Source organism: Loxodonta africana, unplaced genomic scaffold, assembly GCF_030014295.1.
Source record: "Loxodonta africana isolate mLoxAfr1 unplaced genomic scaffold, mLoxAfr1.hap2 scaffold_299, whole genome shotgun sequence".
Lineage (NCBI taxonomy): Eukaryota > Metazoa > Chordata > Mammalia > Proboscidea > Elephantidae > Loxodonta > Loxodonta africana.
Genome location: NW_026975019.1, coordinates 80600 through 99746, shown reverse-complemented (window position 1 = coordinate 99746; position 19147 = coordinate 80600). Strand labels below are relative to the sequence as shown.

The following is a 19147-nucleotide window of genomic DNA, read 5'->3' as shown; positions in this document are numbered from 1 at the left end:
AGCTATAGGCTGATGATCTTCAAATTCTTAGAACCCAGAAAACTACTCTACCTCAGAGTGGTATCCACAGCTGGGAACTGTTCTCCACACTTGGATGACCTCAGACATCCAAATCTAACATGTACAGAAAAAAATCTTTTGGTCATTTTCTCAAGCTTGTTCCTCCATGGTTTTCCACATGGTAGAGAATGGCTCTGGTGACCATGCGCTCATGGTAGCCTGAATTCTAGAAGTCACCTTTGATTCTCCATTCCCCTCATCCCATACGTCTGATCGACCACCAATTCTTGGCAGCTCAAGCTCCAAAGTACACCTCAAGCCTGCCCACTGTTCCCACCTGCACTTCCACCATCACTCCTCACCCTGACCACTGCAGAAGCATCCTGACCGGTCCTCTGTATTTGCTGTCTTCAAGTTCTCCTGGGCTACAGTTAATTCCTGGGACACATTCTTTCTGAAGACCATTGAACAATAGAAGGAGAAGGGCATTTAGTTGTATGCTACCTCCTCCGCTTGAGCTGCATGCCCCTCAGAAATCACTTTTCAGTGTGCAGTCTATAATGTCTCTATCCCAATTTCCTGTCTTTGGCTGCACTGCTTTGATAGCGTGCATGCATGTGTGCTTCAGGGGTCATGTAGGCAGATGCTTGGAGGAATTTTTCTTACTACAATCATGGTTGTGTGCCATCAAGAGATTCTGACTCATATCAACCCTGTATGACAACTTAGAACTGCCTCACAAGGTTTCCTAGGTTGCAGTCTTTATGGCGCAGCCCTGGTGGCACCGTGGTTAAGAGCTCGGCTGCTAACCAAAGGGTGGACAGTTCAAATCCGCCAGTTGGTTATTTGCAGAAAGACATGGCAGTCTGCTTCTGTAAAGACTTATAGTCTTAGAAACCCTATGGGGCAGTTCTACTCTGCCCTATAGGGTCACTATGAGTCGGAATTGATTCAATAGCAACTGGTTCGGATTTTGTTTGGTTAGAATCTTTATGGGAGCCCATCTCCAGATCTTTTCAACCCCTGAGCTGGTGGGTTCCAACGGCCCACCTTTCAGTTAGCCAAGCACTTAACCGTTGCACCTCCAATACTTAACTCTGCACGTGAGAGGGCCCTCTCCTGACGTCTCCCGTCTCCTCACCTCGCACACCTTGGCGTTGTCCTTGCTTCTAGACCCCACTCTCCCCTCTGGAGGCCCAACCCCCCCACGCCCGCCCCACACCCGGGCCGCTGGGCGGGGCCGGCAGCCATGTTCCTCGCCCCCCAGCCAGTTACTCCCGGAAGCGCCGGGAGGGGTGGTGAGGGGCCCGGGCCGGATGGCGCGCCTTAGCGCGGACGGTGTTCGTGCTGCTTTCCGTGCCGTGGTTTCTGAAAGGTAGGAAACTCCGGCAGGTGGGTGGAGGGACCCGCTCCCAGACTGAACAAGCCCGGCCCCTCGAAGGTGTGGAGGGAAGGCGCCAGGAGGGCGGTTCCCAGTCCCAGCACCCCGTGGGCTCCAGAGGTTGGGGAGTCCGGACGTTGGGTTAGCAGCTGGCATCGCCCCCTCCGGCGTACCCCGTCCCGAGTGATCCCCAGGGGCGGACGCGGCACGGGGCCGGGCGGACGCAGCCACTCTAGGGGCTGCGAGAGGGAGCCTCTGGCCCGGGAGACGCAGCTGGTCTGCGAAATTTCATCCCCATGGATTTGCTGCGGGGGGGGGGGTCCAGCCGCGGGATCCAGCTGCGGAGTGCCCTCGGGCCTGGGGGCTTGAAGGGCTTGGGGAGAAAGGCCGTGTCCAGGGCTGCGCCCAGGTCCCTCCTCTGCCCGGGGCGGGTTTGCGGGCCAAGCTGGGGGATGGGCTCCTGCCCCCCCCGCCCCCCACCTGCTCCCTGTGTCGGGGGGAAACGAAGGCCCAGAGTTCGCCCGGGGGGGTGAGACTCCAGACTGAGGACGGGGCATTCGCCCCCGTTCGTCGTCCCACCCCCACCAGACTCCATAGGGTGCCAGGGACGGGGAGAGAGGGATCCCCCACCCAAGGCCCTGCTGCCCCTTACTGTTTTGGGCGCTGTGCCTGGGAGGCTGAGGCACCCCGCGCCCGCGCCCGCGCCCGACTGGTCTACTCTCGGGGCTGGGGCGTCGGCGCGGCCCCAGCCCCACCTGGAAAGGAAGGGGTCCTGGGAATCTGTGGAGCAGCGCGGGGACCCTACTCCTTGTGGAAGCAGCAGCGATTCAGTGTGTGTTAACAGTGTGGATGCCGGGTCCCGCTCCCCCTCTGGGTGGCGGGGGTGGGGGTAGCAGGAAGGGGTCCTGAGCGCCCATGTTGTTTGTTAACTTAAACGTTTGTGCGGCGCTGTGTAGCGGTAGCTGTGAACGCGGTCTCTGGTGCTGAGGGGATTTGAGGGTTCCTCAAACTGGTGGGATTTGGAGCCTCTACCCTGGTGGCAGTGGGTTCAGTGGGTTACCCTGGTGGCGTAGTGGTTAAGTGCTAAGGCTGCTAGCCAAAAGGTTGGCAGTTTGAATCCACCAGGCGCTCCTTGGAAGCTCTGTGGGGCAGTTCTACTCTGTCCTATAGGGTCGCTATGAGTCAGAATTGACTCGATGGCAACAGGTGTGGTTTTTTTTTTTAGGTTGGAGATTAGGTGTCTCTCGGGCTGACATTTGAAGGTCTGGAGCTGACGGTTTATGAGGGCTTGTAAGGGTTTTAATCGCTCCGGCCATGGGCACCAACCCGATCTTCCAGCCCCTGCGGACTGACCGCCCCCCCCCCGGGGGGGTTGGCTGCTCTGGGACCCTGAGCCCAGAGGGCGGTGAGAAGCTGACAAACGTGAGTGATGCCCTGCAGGCTCCAGTCGGCGGGGCAGCCCTGCTCACAGGGTCTCAATACGGGCAGTCGGCTTCGTGCCTGGGGGTGGTTTCCGAATGTTTCCTCGTGGCCCACCCCCCCCCCGTGCGGGGCGACAGCTCTCCCCTGGGCGGGGACCTAGTAGAGGCCTGCAGGGCATCAGGGTGTGGAGGGGCAGAGCTTGGGCGGGGAGGGCGCGGCCCTGCAGGTTCCTGTACGTGACCACGGCAGGGGGGTGCGGGTCTTGAAGGCTGGGCCTGGTCGAGGACCCACTAGGTCTCGCAGAAGGAGTGGGTTAGGATAATCATAGCATTAACGGGAGTATTGAGAGAGCGCCCTGGGGCGTTGGGTCCCTCGGGAAGAAAAGCTTCTGCTGTCGCCACTGGAGCGGTACCCAGTTCGTCCCGTCTTAGGTCCAGGAGGTTCCCATGCTCGGAGGGTCTGGTGGGCAGAACAGAACCGGCGGTGCGCACGCCCTCTCGCGGCCTTGCGCCGAATCGCAGAGGTTCAGTGTCAGGTGATTCTAAGCCATGGTTTTGGAACTCAGTAGTGAAGCAGAGCAAATAAATGATGCAGTGCCTTGATGGGACCGGTGGAGACAACAAGAAGCAAAGCACAGCTGAAACTTCAAATTCCACTGAGTGTTAGTAGGATTTGGAGGGAGAAAATAGACGGAGAGTCGAGAGGCCCAGAGATGCAGAAGGGTTAGAGGATTAGGGTTAGGGTTTGGTGTTAGGGGTTCAGGTTGGGGGGTTAGAGGTTTGGGAGTTAGGTTTAGGGGTATAGGTTTTAGGTGGCTGGGGTTGGGGTTAGGGCTGGGGTTACTAGGCTAGGGCACAAGTGGTTTAGGGTTATGGTTAGGGTTAGAGTGAGGCTGAGGTTGATTCCCAGTCTTGTGTACTGTCTCTTCCTTCACCAGAGTTACCACATATCTGTCGTTTGGTTGGAAACCCTGATGGCATAGTGGTTAAGACCCACCAGTGCTAACCAAAGGTCTGCAGTTCGAATCCACCAGGCACTCCTTGGAAACTCTATGGGGCAGTTCTAATCTGTCCTATAGGGTCTCTATGAGCTGGAATCGACTCGACGGCGGTGGGTTTGTTTTTTTTGGTTATTGTTTAGTTAGCTTTTCTCTACCCACTCTCCGTCTGCCTGGTGAACATCAAGGATTGTTTCTGTGTGTAAATGTTTTCATGAGTTTTTATGATAGTGGTCTCTTAGTGTATATGTCGTTTTGTGATTGACTTAGTCAGCATGATGCGCTCCAGATTCATCCATGGTGTGAGATGTTTCAGAGATTCATCATTGGTCTTCGTTGTCGTGTAGTGTTCCACTGTGTGTATGTACCGTAGTTTGTTTATCCATTCCTCCGTGGATGAGCACTTAGGTTGTTTCCATCTTTTTGCTACTGTGAATAATGTCGCAGTGAACACGGGTGTGCATATGTCTATTCCTGTGACTGCTCATGGAAACCCTGGTGGCTAGTGGTTAAGTGCTACGGCTGCTAACAAAAAGGGTTAGGGTTTGAGGTTCGGGATGTTAGGGTTAGGGTTGTTAGAGTTCTGGTTGTTAGGGTTTGGGGTTAGGGTTTTGGGGCTAGGGATGTTAGGGTTAGGGTTGTTAGGGTTTGGGTTAGGGTTTTTCGGTTGGGGTTAGGTGTTAGGGTTAGGTTTAGGGTTTGAGGTTAGAGTTTGGATTTACAGGTTAGGTGTTAGGGGTTGCAGTTTGGGGTTTACAGTTTTGGGGGTTTAGGGTTTTGGGGTTTAGTCGGTAGGGTTTGGGTTAGGTTTTAGGGGTCAGGATTTAGGTTTAGGGTTGGGGTTGGTGTTGGGTTTGTTTGGGATATGTGGTTTGGGGTAAGAGGGTGGGTGTTAGAGGTTTGGGGGTTAGAGATTGAGGGAGTTAGAGGGTGAGGGGTTAGAGGGTGAGGGGGTTAGAGGTTGAGAAGATTATAGAGTGAGGGAGTGAGAAGGTGAGGGTGTGAGGGGGTGAAGGTTAGGGTTTAGGGTTAGAGGGTTTAGGCTTAGGGTTCAGAGGCTTAGGGTTAGGGGGTTAGGGTTTCAGAGTTCAGAGGTTGGGGTTGGTGTTGTGGTTAGGGTTAGAGAGTTAGGGTTAGAGGGTTAGGGTTGGAGGTTTAGGGTTAGAAGATTAGGGGTATGGTTTAGAGGTTTAGGGTTAGGGGTTAGGGCTAGGGTTTAGGGGTTCAGGTTTAGGGGTGTGGGATGGGTCTGGGGTAAGGTTTTAGGGTTTAGGGTTAGAGGGTTATGTTTAGGGCTTAAGGCTTAGAGTTTAGGGTTTCAGGACTTAGGGTTTAGGGCTTAGGGCTTAGAGCCTAGGGTTTAGGACTTAAGGCTTAGGGTTTAAGGCTTAGAGTGAGGGTTAGGGCTGGGGGCTGGGGTTAGGGTTTAGGGTTTAGTGTTAGGGTATTAGGGTTAGAGGGTTAGATGGTTTAGCGTTTAAGTTTAGGGTTTAGGGGTTAGGGTTAAGGGTGTTAGTGTTTAGGGTTTTGGCATTTAGGGTGTTAGGGTTGAATGTGTTAGGGGTAAGGGTGTTAGGGTTTTAAGTGTTAGGGTTTACAGTTTAGGGTTAAGTGATAGGGTTAGGCTTAGACTCATTCTTAGGTTTAGGGCTAGGGATTTGAGGTTTAGGGTTTGGCGTTGGGTTTGGGGGTTGGGGTTAGGTTTAGGGCTAGGATTAGAGGGCTAGGGTTAGAGGGTTAGAGTTAGAGGGTTAGGGTTTCAGGTTAGCGTTAGAGGGTTAGGGTTCGAGTGTTAGGGTTAGGGTTAGGGTCGTTAAGGTTAGGGTGGTTAGGGGTTAGGTGTTAGGGTTTAGGGTTTAGGGTATAGGGGTTAGAGTTTGGGTTAGGGTTAGAGTTTAGGGCCTTGGGGGTTAGGACCTAAGGGCTTAGGGTCTTAGGGGCTTTGGGACTTAGGGCTTAGGGGCTAGAGTTAGAGGGTTAAGGCCAGAGGGCCAGGATTATGGTTTGATTCCTGGTTGGCAATTTTTTTCCTTCAATATTTTGTATAAGTCATCCCATTGCCTTCTTGCCTCCATGATTTCTGCTGAGTAGTCCAAGTTTATCATTATTTACTCTCCTTTTTTGGTGACTTCCTTTATCCCTAGCCTCTCTTAAAATTCTCTTTATGTTTGATTTTGGCAAGTTTGATTATTATATGTCTCGGTCACTTTCTTTTGAGATCACCTTATGTGGAATTTTATGAGCATCTTTCATGATATCAGGGAAGTTTTCTGCCAACAAATCTTCAACAGTTCCCTGTGTATTTTCTGTTAGCCCTCCCTGTTCTGGTACTGCAATCACTCATAGTTATTTCTCTTGATAAAGTCCCACATGATTCTTTGGATTTCTTCATTTAAAATTCTTTTATCTGGTTTCTTTTCAAATATATTGGTCCCAAGAGTTTTATCTTCTATCTCAGTAATTCTGCCTTCCAGTTCTTCAGTTGTGCTCTTCTTACTTTCTATCGAGTTTTCTAACTCTGTAATTTTATTGTTAATCTTCTGAATTTCTGATTGCAGTCTCTCTATGGTTTCTTGCAGCTTATTAAATTTTTAATTATGTGCTTGAGTAACCTTTTTAATTTCTTCAGCTGCTTTATCTTTGTGTTCCTTGGCTTGTTCTGTATTTTGCCTCATTTCCTTCCTGATATCTTTGAGAGTTCTGTATATTAATTTTTTGTATTCTGTATCCGGTAATTCCAGGATTGCACCTTCATCGAGAAGATTCCTTGAGTCTTAGTTCTGAGAGCTTGTTGAAGCAATCATGGGTCAGCTTCTTTTTTTTTTATTTTAATAATTTTTATTGTGTTTTAAGTGAAAGTTTACAAATCAAGGCAGTCTCTCACATAAAAACTTATACACAACTTGTTACATATTCCCAATTACTTTCCCCCCAATGGGACAGCCCACTCCCTCCTTCCACTCTTTCTTTCCGTGACCATTTTGCCAGTTTCTAAGCCCCTCTACCCACCCATCTCCCTTCCAGGCAGGAGATGCCAACATAGTCTCAAGTGTCCACCCAAACCAAGTAGCTCACGCCTCACCAGCATCCCTCTCCAACCCATTGTCTAGTCCAACCCATGTCTGATGAACCGGCTTTGGGGATGGTTCCCGTAGTGGGTAAACGGAAGGTGTGGGGGCCATGATCACTGGGGTCCTTCCAGTCTCAGTCAGACCATTAAGTCTGGTCTTTTTATGAGAATTTTGGGTCTGCATCCCACTGTTCTGCTCCCTCAAGGGATCTCTGTTATGTTCCCCGTCAGGGCAGTCATTGGTTGTGGCCCGGCACTGTCTAGTTCTTCTGATCTCAGGATGATGTAATCTCTAGTTCATGTAGTCCTTTCTGTCTCTTGGGCTCGTTATTATCTTATGTTCTTGGTGTTCTCCATTCTCCCTTGATCCAGGTGGGCTGAGAATCATTGATGCATCTGAGATGGCTGCTTGCTAGCATTTAAGATTCCAGATGCCACTCTTCAAAGTGGGATGCAGAATGTTTTCTTAATAGATTTTATTATGCCAGTTGACTTAGATGTCCCCTAAAACCATGGTCCCCAAACCTCTGCCCCTGCTTTGCTGACCTTCGAAGCGTTCAGTTTATTCAGGAAACTTCTTTGCTTTGGTTTAGTCCAGTTGTGCTGACCTCCACTGTGTTGAGTGTTGTCCTTCCATTCACTGAAAGTAGTTCTTGTCTATCTCTTTAGTAAATACCCCTCTCCTACCCTCCCTGCCTCCCCCCCTCATAACAACAAAGGAATATGTTCTTCTCAGTTTAAACTATTTCTCAAGATCTTATAATAGTGGTCTTATACAATATTTGACCTTTTGCTACTAATTTCACTCAGCATAATGCCTTCCAGGTTTCTCCATGTTATGAAGTGTTTCACAGATTCGTCACTGTTCTTTGTTGATGTGCAGTATTCCATTGTGTGAATATAGCATAATTTATTTATCCATTCATCCATTGATGGGCACCTTGGTTGGTTCCATCTTTTTGCTATTGTAAACAGTGCTGCAATAAACGTGGAAGTGCATGTATCTATTTGTGTAAAAGCTCTTATTTCTGTAGGATATATTCCGAGGAGTGGGATTGCTGGGTTGTATGGTAGTTCTATTTCTAGCTTTTTAAGGAAGCACCAAATTGATTTCCAACGTGGTTGTATACCATTTTACATTCCCACCAGCAGAGTATAAGTGTTCCGGTCTCTCCACAGCCTCTCCAACATTTATTTTTTTGTGTGGTTTGGATTAATGCCAGCCTTGTTGGAGTGAGATGGAATCTCATTGTAGTTTTGATTTGCATTTCTCTAATGGCTAATGATCGAGAGCATTTCCTTATGTATCTGTTAGCTGCCTGAATGTCTTCTTTAGTGAAGTGTCTGTTCATATCCTTTGCCCATTTTTTAATTGGGTTGTTTGTCTTTTTGTGGTTGAGTTTTAGCAGAGTCATGTAGGTTTTAGAGATCAGGCACTGGGTGGAGATGTCTTAGCTGAAAACTTTTTCCCAGTCTGTAGGTGGTCTTTTTACTCTTTTGGTGAAGTCTTTAGATGAGCATAGGTGTTTGATTTTTAGGAGCTCCCAGTTATCTGGTTTCTCTTCATCATTTTTGGTAATGTTTTGTATTCTGTTTATGCCATGTATTAGGTCTCCTAATGTTGTCCCTATTTTTTCTTCCATGATCTTTATCGTTTTAGATTTTATGTTTAGGTCTTTGATCCATTTGGAGTTAGTTTTTTGCATGGTGTGTGGTAGGGGTCCTGTTTCATTTTTTGGAGGTGGCTATACAGTTACGCCAGCACCTTTTGTTAAAAAGACTATCTTCTCCCCAATTAACTGACACTGGGTCTTTGGCAAATATCAGCTGCTCATATGCGGATGGATTTATATCTGGATTCTCAATATTGTTCCATCGGTCTATGTGTCTGTTGCTGTACCAGTACCAGGCTGTTTTGAGTACTGTGGCAGTATAATTTGTTCTAATATCAGGCAGAGTGAGTCCTCCCACTTTGTTCTTTTTTAGTAATGCTTTACTTTTCCGCGGCTTCTTTCCCTTCCATATGAAGTTGGTGATTTGTTTCTCCATCTGTTTAAAAAATGTCATTGGAATTTGGATCGGAAGTGCATTGTATCTATAGATGGCTTTTGATAGAATGGACAATTTTACAATGTTGTCTTCCTATCCACGAGCAAGATATGTTTTTCCAATTACGTAGATCCCTTTTGTTTTTTTTGCAGTAGTACCTTGTAGTTTTCTTGGTATAGCTCTTTTACATTTTTGGTAAGGTTTATTCCTAAGTATTTTATCTTCTTGGGGGCTGCTGTGAATGGTATTCATTTGATGATTTCCTCTTCAATGTTCTTTTTGTTGATATAGAGGAATCCAACTGATTTTGTGTGTTTGTATTGTAATCTGAAACTTTGCTGAACCCTTCTATTAGTTTTCTTGAGGATTCCTCAGGGTTTTCTGTGTATAAGATCATGTCTTTGGAAATAGAGATAATTTTATTTCTTCCTTACCAATCTGGATGCCCTTTATTTCTTTGTCTAGCCCAGTTGCTCTGGCTAGGACCTCTAGCACAATGCTGAGTAAGAGCAGTGATAAAGGGGATCTTTGTCTGTTTCCCGTTCTCAAGGGAAATGCTTTCAGGCTCTCTCCATTTAGGATGATGCTGGGTATTGGCTTTGTATCAATACCCTTTATTATGTTGAGGAATTTTCCTTTTATTCCTATTTTGCTGAGAGTTTTTGTCATGAGTGGGTGTTGGACTTTGTCAAATGCCTTTTCTGTATCAATTGATAAAATTATGTGGTTCTTGTCCTTTTTTTATGTGGTGGATTACATTAATTGTTTTTCTAATATTGAACCAACCTTGCATACCCGGTATAAATCCTACTTGGTTATGGTGGATTATTTTTTTGATATGTTGTTGAATTCTACTGGCTCGAATTTTGTTGAGGATTTTTGCATCTATGTTCATGAGGGATATAGGTCTGTAATTTTCTTTTTTTGTGTTGTCTTTAGCTGGTTTTGGTATCAGGGTTATGCTGGCTTCATAGAAGGAGTTAGGTAATATTCCGTCCTTTTCTATGCTTTGAAATACCTTCAGTAGTAGTGATAAGTCTTCCCTGAAAGTTTGGTAGAACTTTGCAGTGAAGCCATCAGGGCCAGGGCTTTTTTTTGTTGGGAGTGTTTTGATTACCTTTTCAATCTCTTTTTTTGTTATCAGTCTATTTAGTTGTTCTACTCCAGTTTGTGTTAGTTTAGGTAGGTAGTGTGTTTCTAGGAATTCATCCATTTTTTCTAGGTTTTCAAATTTGTTGGAATACAATTTTTTGTAGTAATCTGATATGATTGTTTTAATTTCAGTTGGATCTGTTGTGATATGGCCCATCCCATTTCTTATTTGGATTATTGGTTTGTTTTCCTGTATTTCTTTAGTCAGTCTGTCTAATGGTTTATCAATTTTGTTCATTTTTTCAAAGAAGCAGTTTTTGGCCTTGTTAACTCTTTCAATTGTTTTTCTATTCTCTAATTCATTTAATTTTGCTGTAGTTTTTATTTTTTGCTTTCTTTTGGTGCCTGACAGTTCCTTTTGTTGCTCTCTTTCTGTTTGTTCAAGTTGTAGGGACAGTTCTTTCATTTTGGCTCTTCTTTAATATGTGTGCCTTTATTGATATAAATTGACCTCTGAGCACTGCTTTCACCATGTCCCAAAGGTTTTCATAGGAAGTGTTTTCAGTCTTGTTGAATTCTGTGAATTTCTTTATTCCCTCCTTAAGGTCTTCCATAACCCAGTCTTTTTTGAGCAGGGTATTGTGCAGTTTCCAAGCATTTGATTTCTTTTCCCTGGTTTTTCTGTTATTGATTTTTGCTTTTATGGTCTTTTGTTCAGAGAAGATGTTTTATAATATTTCAATGTTTTGGGTTCTGCAAAGGCTTGTTTTATGACCTAATATGTGATCTATTCTAGAGAATGTTTCATGTGCACTAGAAAAGAAATTATAGTTTGCAGCTGTTGGGTGGAGTGTTCTGTATAAGTCTATGAAGTGAAGTTGTTTAATTGTAGCACTTAGATCTTCCGTGTCTCTATTGAGCTTCTTACTGCATTTCCTATCCTTCACCGAGAGTGTTGTGTTGAAGTCTCCTGCTATAATTGTGGAGGTGTCTATCTCACTTTTTAATTCTGTTAACATTTGTTTTATGAATGTTGTGGCCCTATCATTGGGTGCATAAATATTTAATACAGTTATATGTACCTGGTAAATTGTCCCTTTAATCTTTATGTAGTGTCCTTCTTTATCCTTTGTGGTGGATTTAATTTTAAAGTCTATTTTGTTGGAAATTAATATTGCCTTTCCTGGTCTTTTTTGATTGTTGTTTGCTTGATATATTTTTATCCATCCTTTCAGTTTTGGTTTATTTGTGTCTCTTAACTCTAAAGCGTGTCTCTTTTAGGAAGCATACAGACTGATCGTGTTTTTTTATCCAGTCTGCAACTTTCTGTCTCTTTATTGGTGAATTTAGTCCATTTACATTAAGTGTAATTATAGATAAGTATGAGTTTAGTGCTGTCATTTTGATGCCTGTTTTTGATAATTTCATTTTCCATTTACTTTTTTGTGCTGAGTTTTTCTTTGTAGAATGTGTGTTCCTCCTTTTTATAGTAGTTGAATTTATTTTGGTGAGTCGTTATGTTTATCTTGGTTTTTATTTTGAAGTATGGAATTGTTAGACCTTGTTGTGGTTACCTTAATATTTACCCTGGTTTGAGTAAGTAAAAACCTAAGTTGTTTCGCCCTGTATCGCCTTGGTTTCCTCTCCATATGTAATTTCTAAGCCTCCTGTATTTAGTCCCTCTTTTTTCACTATCGTAATCTTTTACATAATCACATCAATGATTCCCTGTTTTGAGTAATTTTTTTAATTAATCTTATTTTGTTTTTGTGATTTCCCTATCTGGGTTGATATCAGGATGTTTTGTTCTGTGACCTTGTGTTGTGTTGGTATCTGATATTATTGATTTTCTGACCAAAGAATTTCCTTCAGTAATTCTTGCAGTTTTGGTTTGGTTTTTGCAAATTCTCTAAGCTTGTGTTTATCTGTAAATATCTTAATTTCACCTTCATGTTTTAGAATTTTGCTGGATATATGATTGTTCGCTGACAGTTTTTCCTCTTTCAGTGCTCTATATATGTTATCCCATTGTCTTCTTGCCTGCATGGTTTCTGCCGAGTAGTGCAAACTTATTGATTCTCCTTTGTAGGTAACTTTTCGTTTATCCTTGGGTGCTTTTGAAATTTCTCTTTATCTTTGGTTTTGGCAGGTTTGATGATATGTCTTGGTGATTTTCTTTTGGGATCTATTTTGTATGAGGTTCGATGAGCATCTTGGGTAGATATCTTTTCATCTTTCACAATGCCAGGGAATTTTTCTCCCATCAGATCTTCCACTGTTCTCTCTGTATTTTCTGTTATCCCTCCCTGTTCTGGAACTCCAATCACACGCAAATTACTCTTCATAGAGTCCCCCATGATTCTTAGGGTTTCTTCATAGTTTTAAATTCTATTTGATTTTTCTTCAACTATATTTGTGTCAATTGTCTTATCCTCCAGCTCCCCCACTCTGCATTCCAGTTCCTCGATTCTGCTCCTGTGACTTCCTATTGAGTTGTCTGATTCTGTGACTTTATTGTTAATCTTTTGGATTTCTGAATGCTGTCTCTCTATGGATTCTTACAGCTTATTAATTTTTTCACTATGTTGTTGAATAATCTTTTGGATATCTTTGACTGCTTTATCTGCGTATTTCTTGGTGTTTTCTGTAGATTGCCTTATTTCATTTGTGAGGTCATTCCTGATGTCTTGAAGAATTCTGTATATAATTTTTTTATATTCTACATTTGGCAATTCTAGGAATGTATCTACATCTGGGAATGATTTTGATTCTTTGATTTGGGGGTTTGTAGAAGCAATCATGGTCTGCTTCTTCATGTGATTTGATGTCGACTGCTGTCTCTGAGCCATCTATAAGATATTGTAATATTTTCTTTTATATTTGCTCACTGAGTCTTATCTTCTTATTTTGTTTTGTTACAAGACACCCAGATGGGCTACTAGATTGTGGTATCGTGATTGATGTAGCTTTTGAATCACTTACGTCCTATTACCAGCTTGCCTGAGCTGTTACCAGGTATATAAGTGTATGAGTCCATTCACTATTCTTGAATAGAATCAGCTCAGGTGTCCTGATAGCTGGTCACCTAGTGTGTGGTGTAGGCTCTCACCTATTATCTTAGAGGAGTAGTGGTGATGGTTGTATGCACCAGTTTCTATTAGTGGCATGGGGTCACATTTCGAGGAGGGCAGGATGCTGACAGCCTTCCTTCAAGTGACAGTGAGGTAGGTGTGGCTCTATTCTCTAGAGCACTCTGGTGGGTGGGCTTTGCAGCTGTATCTTAGGCACCCAATGCTTGGGTAGGCGTCACTATTCTCAGACCCCTCTAGCAGGTGGCTAGGTGATGTGGGTGGAGTCTCAGCCCTCAGTTCCCTGGTGCGGATCAGCGAGGGCTCTGTTTAATAGGTAGAGAGGTATCTGACCTCCAAAACTTGCCTTTCCACTGCTGAGCTAAAACAATTATGGTCAGATCTCTATCAGAATTGCCTTTACATTGTAATAGCCACCTAGTTACCTGTAGGGTGAAAGCCAAAGACTATGGGTCTGTTAATGCCTGGATGGAGCTGATTCTGTACTGTTATTTCAGTTTAGGGAAGTCAGGGAAGGATTTTTTCTTTGATTGTTAAATGCTGCTTTTCTCAGGCCAGGAGAATGGGTTAGAAAAGAAAGAAGAAAAAAAATCCAGCAGTGCACTTCACTCTCTGGCACAGAGAATTCCAATGTTAATGAAGCTGGCTGGGGCAATGAGGGGTGGAATCAGATATATAGAAGAGAGTAGCCTGGCAAAATATAGAAAGTTACTTATGTTGTTTGGTGAGGACTGTTTTTTCTGAGATTCCAGAGCATTGTGTCGCTCGTGTGTGGTGGCTGGATCCCTGCTGAGACTGTCCCAGAGGGTTAGGGCTGCGTCCATGCTCACACCGTCTCAGGAAGCCACAATTGGCTCCCCCACACTTAGTCCAAAGCCCAGCACCAGGGTTTCCTTTCTGGGACGCTGCACTCCAGGCTCCAGAACCAGTCGCTGCTTCCCTATAGTTTTTCGTTTCCCTGTCAGCCGCGTCTGTGTGGAGCCTGTGTGTGCTGCCTGGGTCCCCTCTGAGGTTGGTCCTGAGGGTTGGGCCTATATCTGTTCTTCCGTGTCTCAGTAAGCCACAATCAGCCCCACCACTCTGACACCAGGAAACCACGAGGGCTCAAGGCTGTGGCGTGGGACACTGGCTCTGGAAGTGGTCCCTGCTGCAGCGTGGCTTTTCGGTCCCCCGTCACTCAGGTCAACTCCTTAGTTCTGTGTTTGATGGTCAGGGTTTGTAGATTGTCCTTTATGTAATCAGTTCACTTGTTTTTTCGAGTCTTTGTTTCAAGAGGGACAAGCGGAATCTTCTACCTAGTCAGCCATCTTGGTCCTGCCCCCGTGTCTGCCTCTTTATGTGATTTGATATTGACTGTTGTCTCTGAGCAATCTATAAGTTATTGTATTAGTTTATTTTATGCTTGCTTTTTGTATCCTAGCTTCTTGCTTTGTTTAGTTTTGGTATACCCAAATAAGCTGCTTGAGTGCACTAGGTTGATTATTTTCACCTTTGAAGCTCTAATGTACTATCACCAGATGGCTAGCACTGTTACCAGGCATATGAGCCTAGGAGTTCATTTATTTTTCTTGTATGGATTCAACTCAGGTGCCCAGGTAGTTGGTCATAAAGTGTAAGGTACAGGCTCTGTCCTACAGTCTTAAAGGGGCAGGGGTCATTGGTGTAGGCAGAAGTATCTGGCTGCAGTAGGGGGTCCGACTCTGATCAAGGCAGGGGGCTGACAGCTGACCTCTGAGTGTCTGTGAGGAAAGTGCATCCCTGTTCTGTAGAGCACACGGGTGGGTTCTGCAGAAGCGCGATGGGTACCCAATGCTTTTGGTTGTAAGTTCTGGGCGGTACTACTTATCCTTGGAGCCCTATCACAGGTGGCCAGGTATTGTGGGTGGGGCCACCAGTCCTTAGGCCCCTGATGTGGGTAGGTGAAGACCCTGTTTAATAGGCAAAGCAGTGTCAAACATCAAACACCCATCTTTCCACCGTCCAGCTGAAACAGTTGCAGTCTGGCAACAAGGGCCTATTCTCCTGAAATGGGCCCACACAGGTCCATGCTGGGGTGAAAGGTATTCAAAGCCCATGGACTGTCTGTGCCTGAACAAGAGCTGCTTCTGTCCTGAGCTCCCCAGCTTAATTGAGCTGGCAGATTATCTTTCCCCCAGTTGTGAACTTATACCTTCTTCAAGGATGGAAAAATGGCTCAGAGTGGTACCAGGGCCTATCTCAGGCCCAGGGAAGTTGACAGCCACTGAAGCCGGCTTGGGGGCTGGGGGCGTAGTAAAATAAACACAAGTAATTAGCTTTTGCTGAGAGTGCCGTTCTTCTCTTGTTCTGGAGGTGTGAGTAGTCTGTGCAACTTGCTGTCCTTCCCTGAGCTAAACGCCTGTGGAATGCTATTGCCAGCCCCACTGCAGTCGCTCCAGGGAACGGTGCCTGAGGGTTCCTGGCTATTCAGGTCCAGTAACTCCTCTCCACTTCTGAATAGTCTCTCCCTCCCCCTGCCGCTGAGTCCATTTTCTAACTTTACCTTTGATGTTCAGGGCTCCTAGCTTGTCATAAATATAATCGCTTCACTTGTTTTTTCGTGTCTTTTTTGTAAGAGGGATCACTGGTGGCGTCTCAATACTCAAAACTTCATCATTTCTTCCTTTCACTTTAGCTACTCGACATTCAAGAGCAACGTTCAGAGTCTCTTCCGACATCCGTTTTGGTCTTTTCTTTCTTTCCTGTCTTTTAAAGGATCTCTTGCTTTCTTCATGTGTGATGTCCTTGATGTCATTCCACAACTCGTCTGGTCTTCAGTCGTTAGTGTTCAACACGTAAAATGTGTTCTTGAGGTGGTCTCTAAATACAGGTGAGATATACTCAAGGTCATATTTTGGCCCCTTTTGACTTATTCTAATTTTCTTCAGTTTCAACTTGAACTCCCATATGAGCAATTGACAGTCTGTTTCACAATCGATCCCTGGCCTTGTTCTGACTGATGATATGAGTTTTCCCATCTTCTCTTTCCACAGATGTAGTCAGTTTGATTCCTGTGTATTCCATCTGGTAAAGTCCACGTGTATAGCTGCCGTTTATGTTGGTGAAAAAAAATATTTGCAGTGGATGAGTCACTGGTCTTGCAGAATTCTTTCATGAGATTTCTGGTGTCATTTATTTCAGCGATGCTGTATTTTCCAACTACTTTTCCTTCTTTGTTTCCAACTTTAACATTCTAATGACCAGTAATTATCAATGCATCTTGATTGCATGTTTGATCAATTTCAGGCTGCAGAAGTTGTTTAAAATCTTCAATTTCTTTATCTTTGGCATTAGTGGTTGGTGCATAAATTTGAATAGTCGTATAAACTAGTCTTCCTTGTAAGTGTATGGATTTTAGCCTATCAGTGACAACATTGTACTTCAGGCTAGATCTTGAAATGTTCTCTTTGATGATATGTAACGTCATTCTTTTGACTCTAGTGGAATATCCATGTTTGTAAGACTGCTCACAGACTGTTTCACCAGAGAGTTTTCTGGTACTGCAACATCTACCACTAATCTCTGTGATCCCTGTGAATTGGCAAAATAAGAATAGTGCTATAGATTTCTTCCAAATACAGAAAACATAAGTATGAAAATGTTCTTGCTGTTGATTATATTCTTTACCAATCTGTTTGTATGGGATTTTTGGTACTTCACTTGAAAAATGAGTCCAAGGTACTGTGATGTGATTGTTTACTTTGTGTGGCCTTTCTAGCCATGGTCTTATAACATCCACCCTGGTGCTTGGGCAGGACTGTGTGATAGGGTAATTGTGGCTCACCAAGGGGATTGTTTATTTTCCCTTCAAAGAGAACCAGTTCCAGAGCAAAGAGGAGGATTCAACTCCCATCAAGGAAGAACAGCCAAGAGCCGAGCATATATTATGGACCTGAGATCCCTGCACTGAGAAGCTCCTAGAAGCAGGAGACTGAGATAGAGAGAGGAAGCTGTAACCCTGAAGATGGTAAGATGCCATGGCAGGAGAGACCGAGCAACAGGGACCTGGCTATAGGAGATGATGGCCCATGGAGAAGGAAAGCTGAGTGCCTTTGGAGAGAGGCCGGCCCAAGGCCAGGCAGAGGCACGCCTATGAGCACAGGAGGGAAGAGGCTGTCCTGATAGAAGAATTGTATTCTGAGTGTCTTTGAGCCTGAGCTATAACTGTTACTTCCCTAATAAACCCCATAATCGTGAATATGGACTATGAGTTCTGTGTGGCCATTGCAATGAGTTATTGAACCCAGCAGAGAAGTAGGGAGTGCTGTGTGAGGGACAGTTGGTGTCAGGGTTAGTGAAGATGGTGGAGAGAGGATAGTTTTTCACCAATGCCTTCAATGCAGCTTCGATTTCTTCCTTTTATACCATCAGTTCTTGATCTTATGCTACCTCTTGAAATGGTTGAAAATTATCCAGTTCTACTGCAGTGGCTGTATTAATATCAGACAAATTATACTTCAGAAAAAGGAGTATTATTGGGAATAAGTAGGGACATAACATAATAAAGGTTCAATTCTCCAAAAAGATACAACACTCCTAAATGTGTACGTGTCTAACAACAGGGCTCCAAAATACAAAAACTAATAAATCTGAAAGGGGAAATGGACAAATACGCATTTATAACTGGTATCAGTACTTTTCTATCAATAATTAATAGAGCCCTGCTAGCTGAAGTCCAAAGCATCTGTATGAACCACTCATGGATGTCTATGTGTGTGTATGTGTGTATGTATGTATATAGTATAAAGAGAAGTAATACAGAAATAAACATAGATACATGTTGTAGTCCTTGGGAGGTACAAACGGTTAATGCATTCAGCTGGTAACCAAAATGTTGGAGGTTTGAGTCCACCCAGAGGTACTTTGGAAGAAAGGCTTGGTGATCTACTTTTGAAAAATTAGCCATTGAACTGACACACTTGTGTGTCAGTACTACTCTGACACACATGAGGGGAGGGGTCACCATGAGTCAGATCAGCTTGATAGCAATCGAATGATTTTTTTATGCATTCTGCCAATGTTTGTCTTTTAATTGGTATCTTAGGCTGGGTTCTCTAGAGAAACAAAACCAGTGAGGTGTATATATATATATTTATATATAAATAGCTTTATATCAAGAAAATGGCTCACGAGGCTGTAGAGGCTGGTAAGTCTCAAGTCCATGGGTCAGGCTTGTGGCTTCTCCTGACTCACATAGATGCAGGGACTGCAGAACTCAAGATCTGCAGGTCATACAACAGGTCTGTGGCTCACAGGCTGCAAAGGCTGACAGATCTCAAGATCGGCAGGTAAGCTGGCAGGCCGTGGCTCACAGACTGCGGAGGCTGGTGAATCCCAAAATTGGAAGGTAAGCTGAGAGTTCAAGTCCCAAAAACTTGAGATCAGATGAAGAGGAGCCAGCTGCAGGATTCCGAGTGAGCAAAAACTCAAGAGCCTTGCCAGAAAGTCCACCTATATTGGATGCAGTCCACACCCCCGAGGAAACTCCCTTAGATCTGATTGGCTACTCACAGCAGATCCCATCATGGAGGTAATCACATTATATCACATCTCATCATGGAAATGATTGCATCGTTATACGACTGCTAAACTACATCATAACTGCCAAAGCACTGAGAATCATGGTCCAACAAAGTTGACACACAACTTTAATGATCCCAATTGTGAATTTAATCTATTTAAATTTAAAGCGATTAATGATAAGGAAGGACTTATGTCTTCTACTTTGTAGTAGGTCATATACGTACTTTGTTTCTCATTTTCTTCACTACCGTCCACTTTTGTGTTTGACTGATTTTTTTCAAGTGTACAATTTTGATCCTCTCCTTATTTCCTTTCCTTATATTTTTTAACTTCTTAGTGGTGATCATGAGGATTACAATTAATATCTTATGTTTATAACAATCTTCTTTTAATTAATACAAATTTAGCTTCAACAGTATACAACATTCTGCTTTTATTCATCTCAGTTACCTCCCCTACTTACGTTGCTGTTACAAAAATTGCATCTTTATACATTGTGTGTCCGT

The 19147-nt window shown here is 44.3% G+C and overlaps 1 long non-coding RNA gene across 2 annotated transcripts in view; it reads left to right on the top strand.

Moving 5' to 3' along the window:
- Positions 1 to 1310: 1310 nt before the first annotated feature.
- LOC135229452 (uncharacterized) overlaps positions 1311 to 19147 on the top strand; it is a 42315-nt gene continuing 24478 nt past the window's right edge. The window contains exon 1 of one of the 2 annotated variants that reach the window (XR_010320156.1): positions 1311 to 1375. This is a non-coding gene — a long non-coding RNA (uncharacterized LOC135229452). Of the gene's footprint in view, positions 1376 to 14762; positions 17086 to 19147 lie in introns of those variants that run through there. The other variant, XR_010320155.1, reaches the window with a different exon arrangement.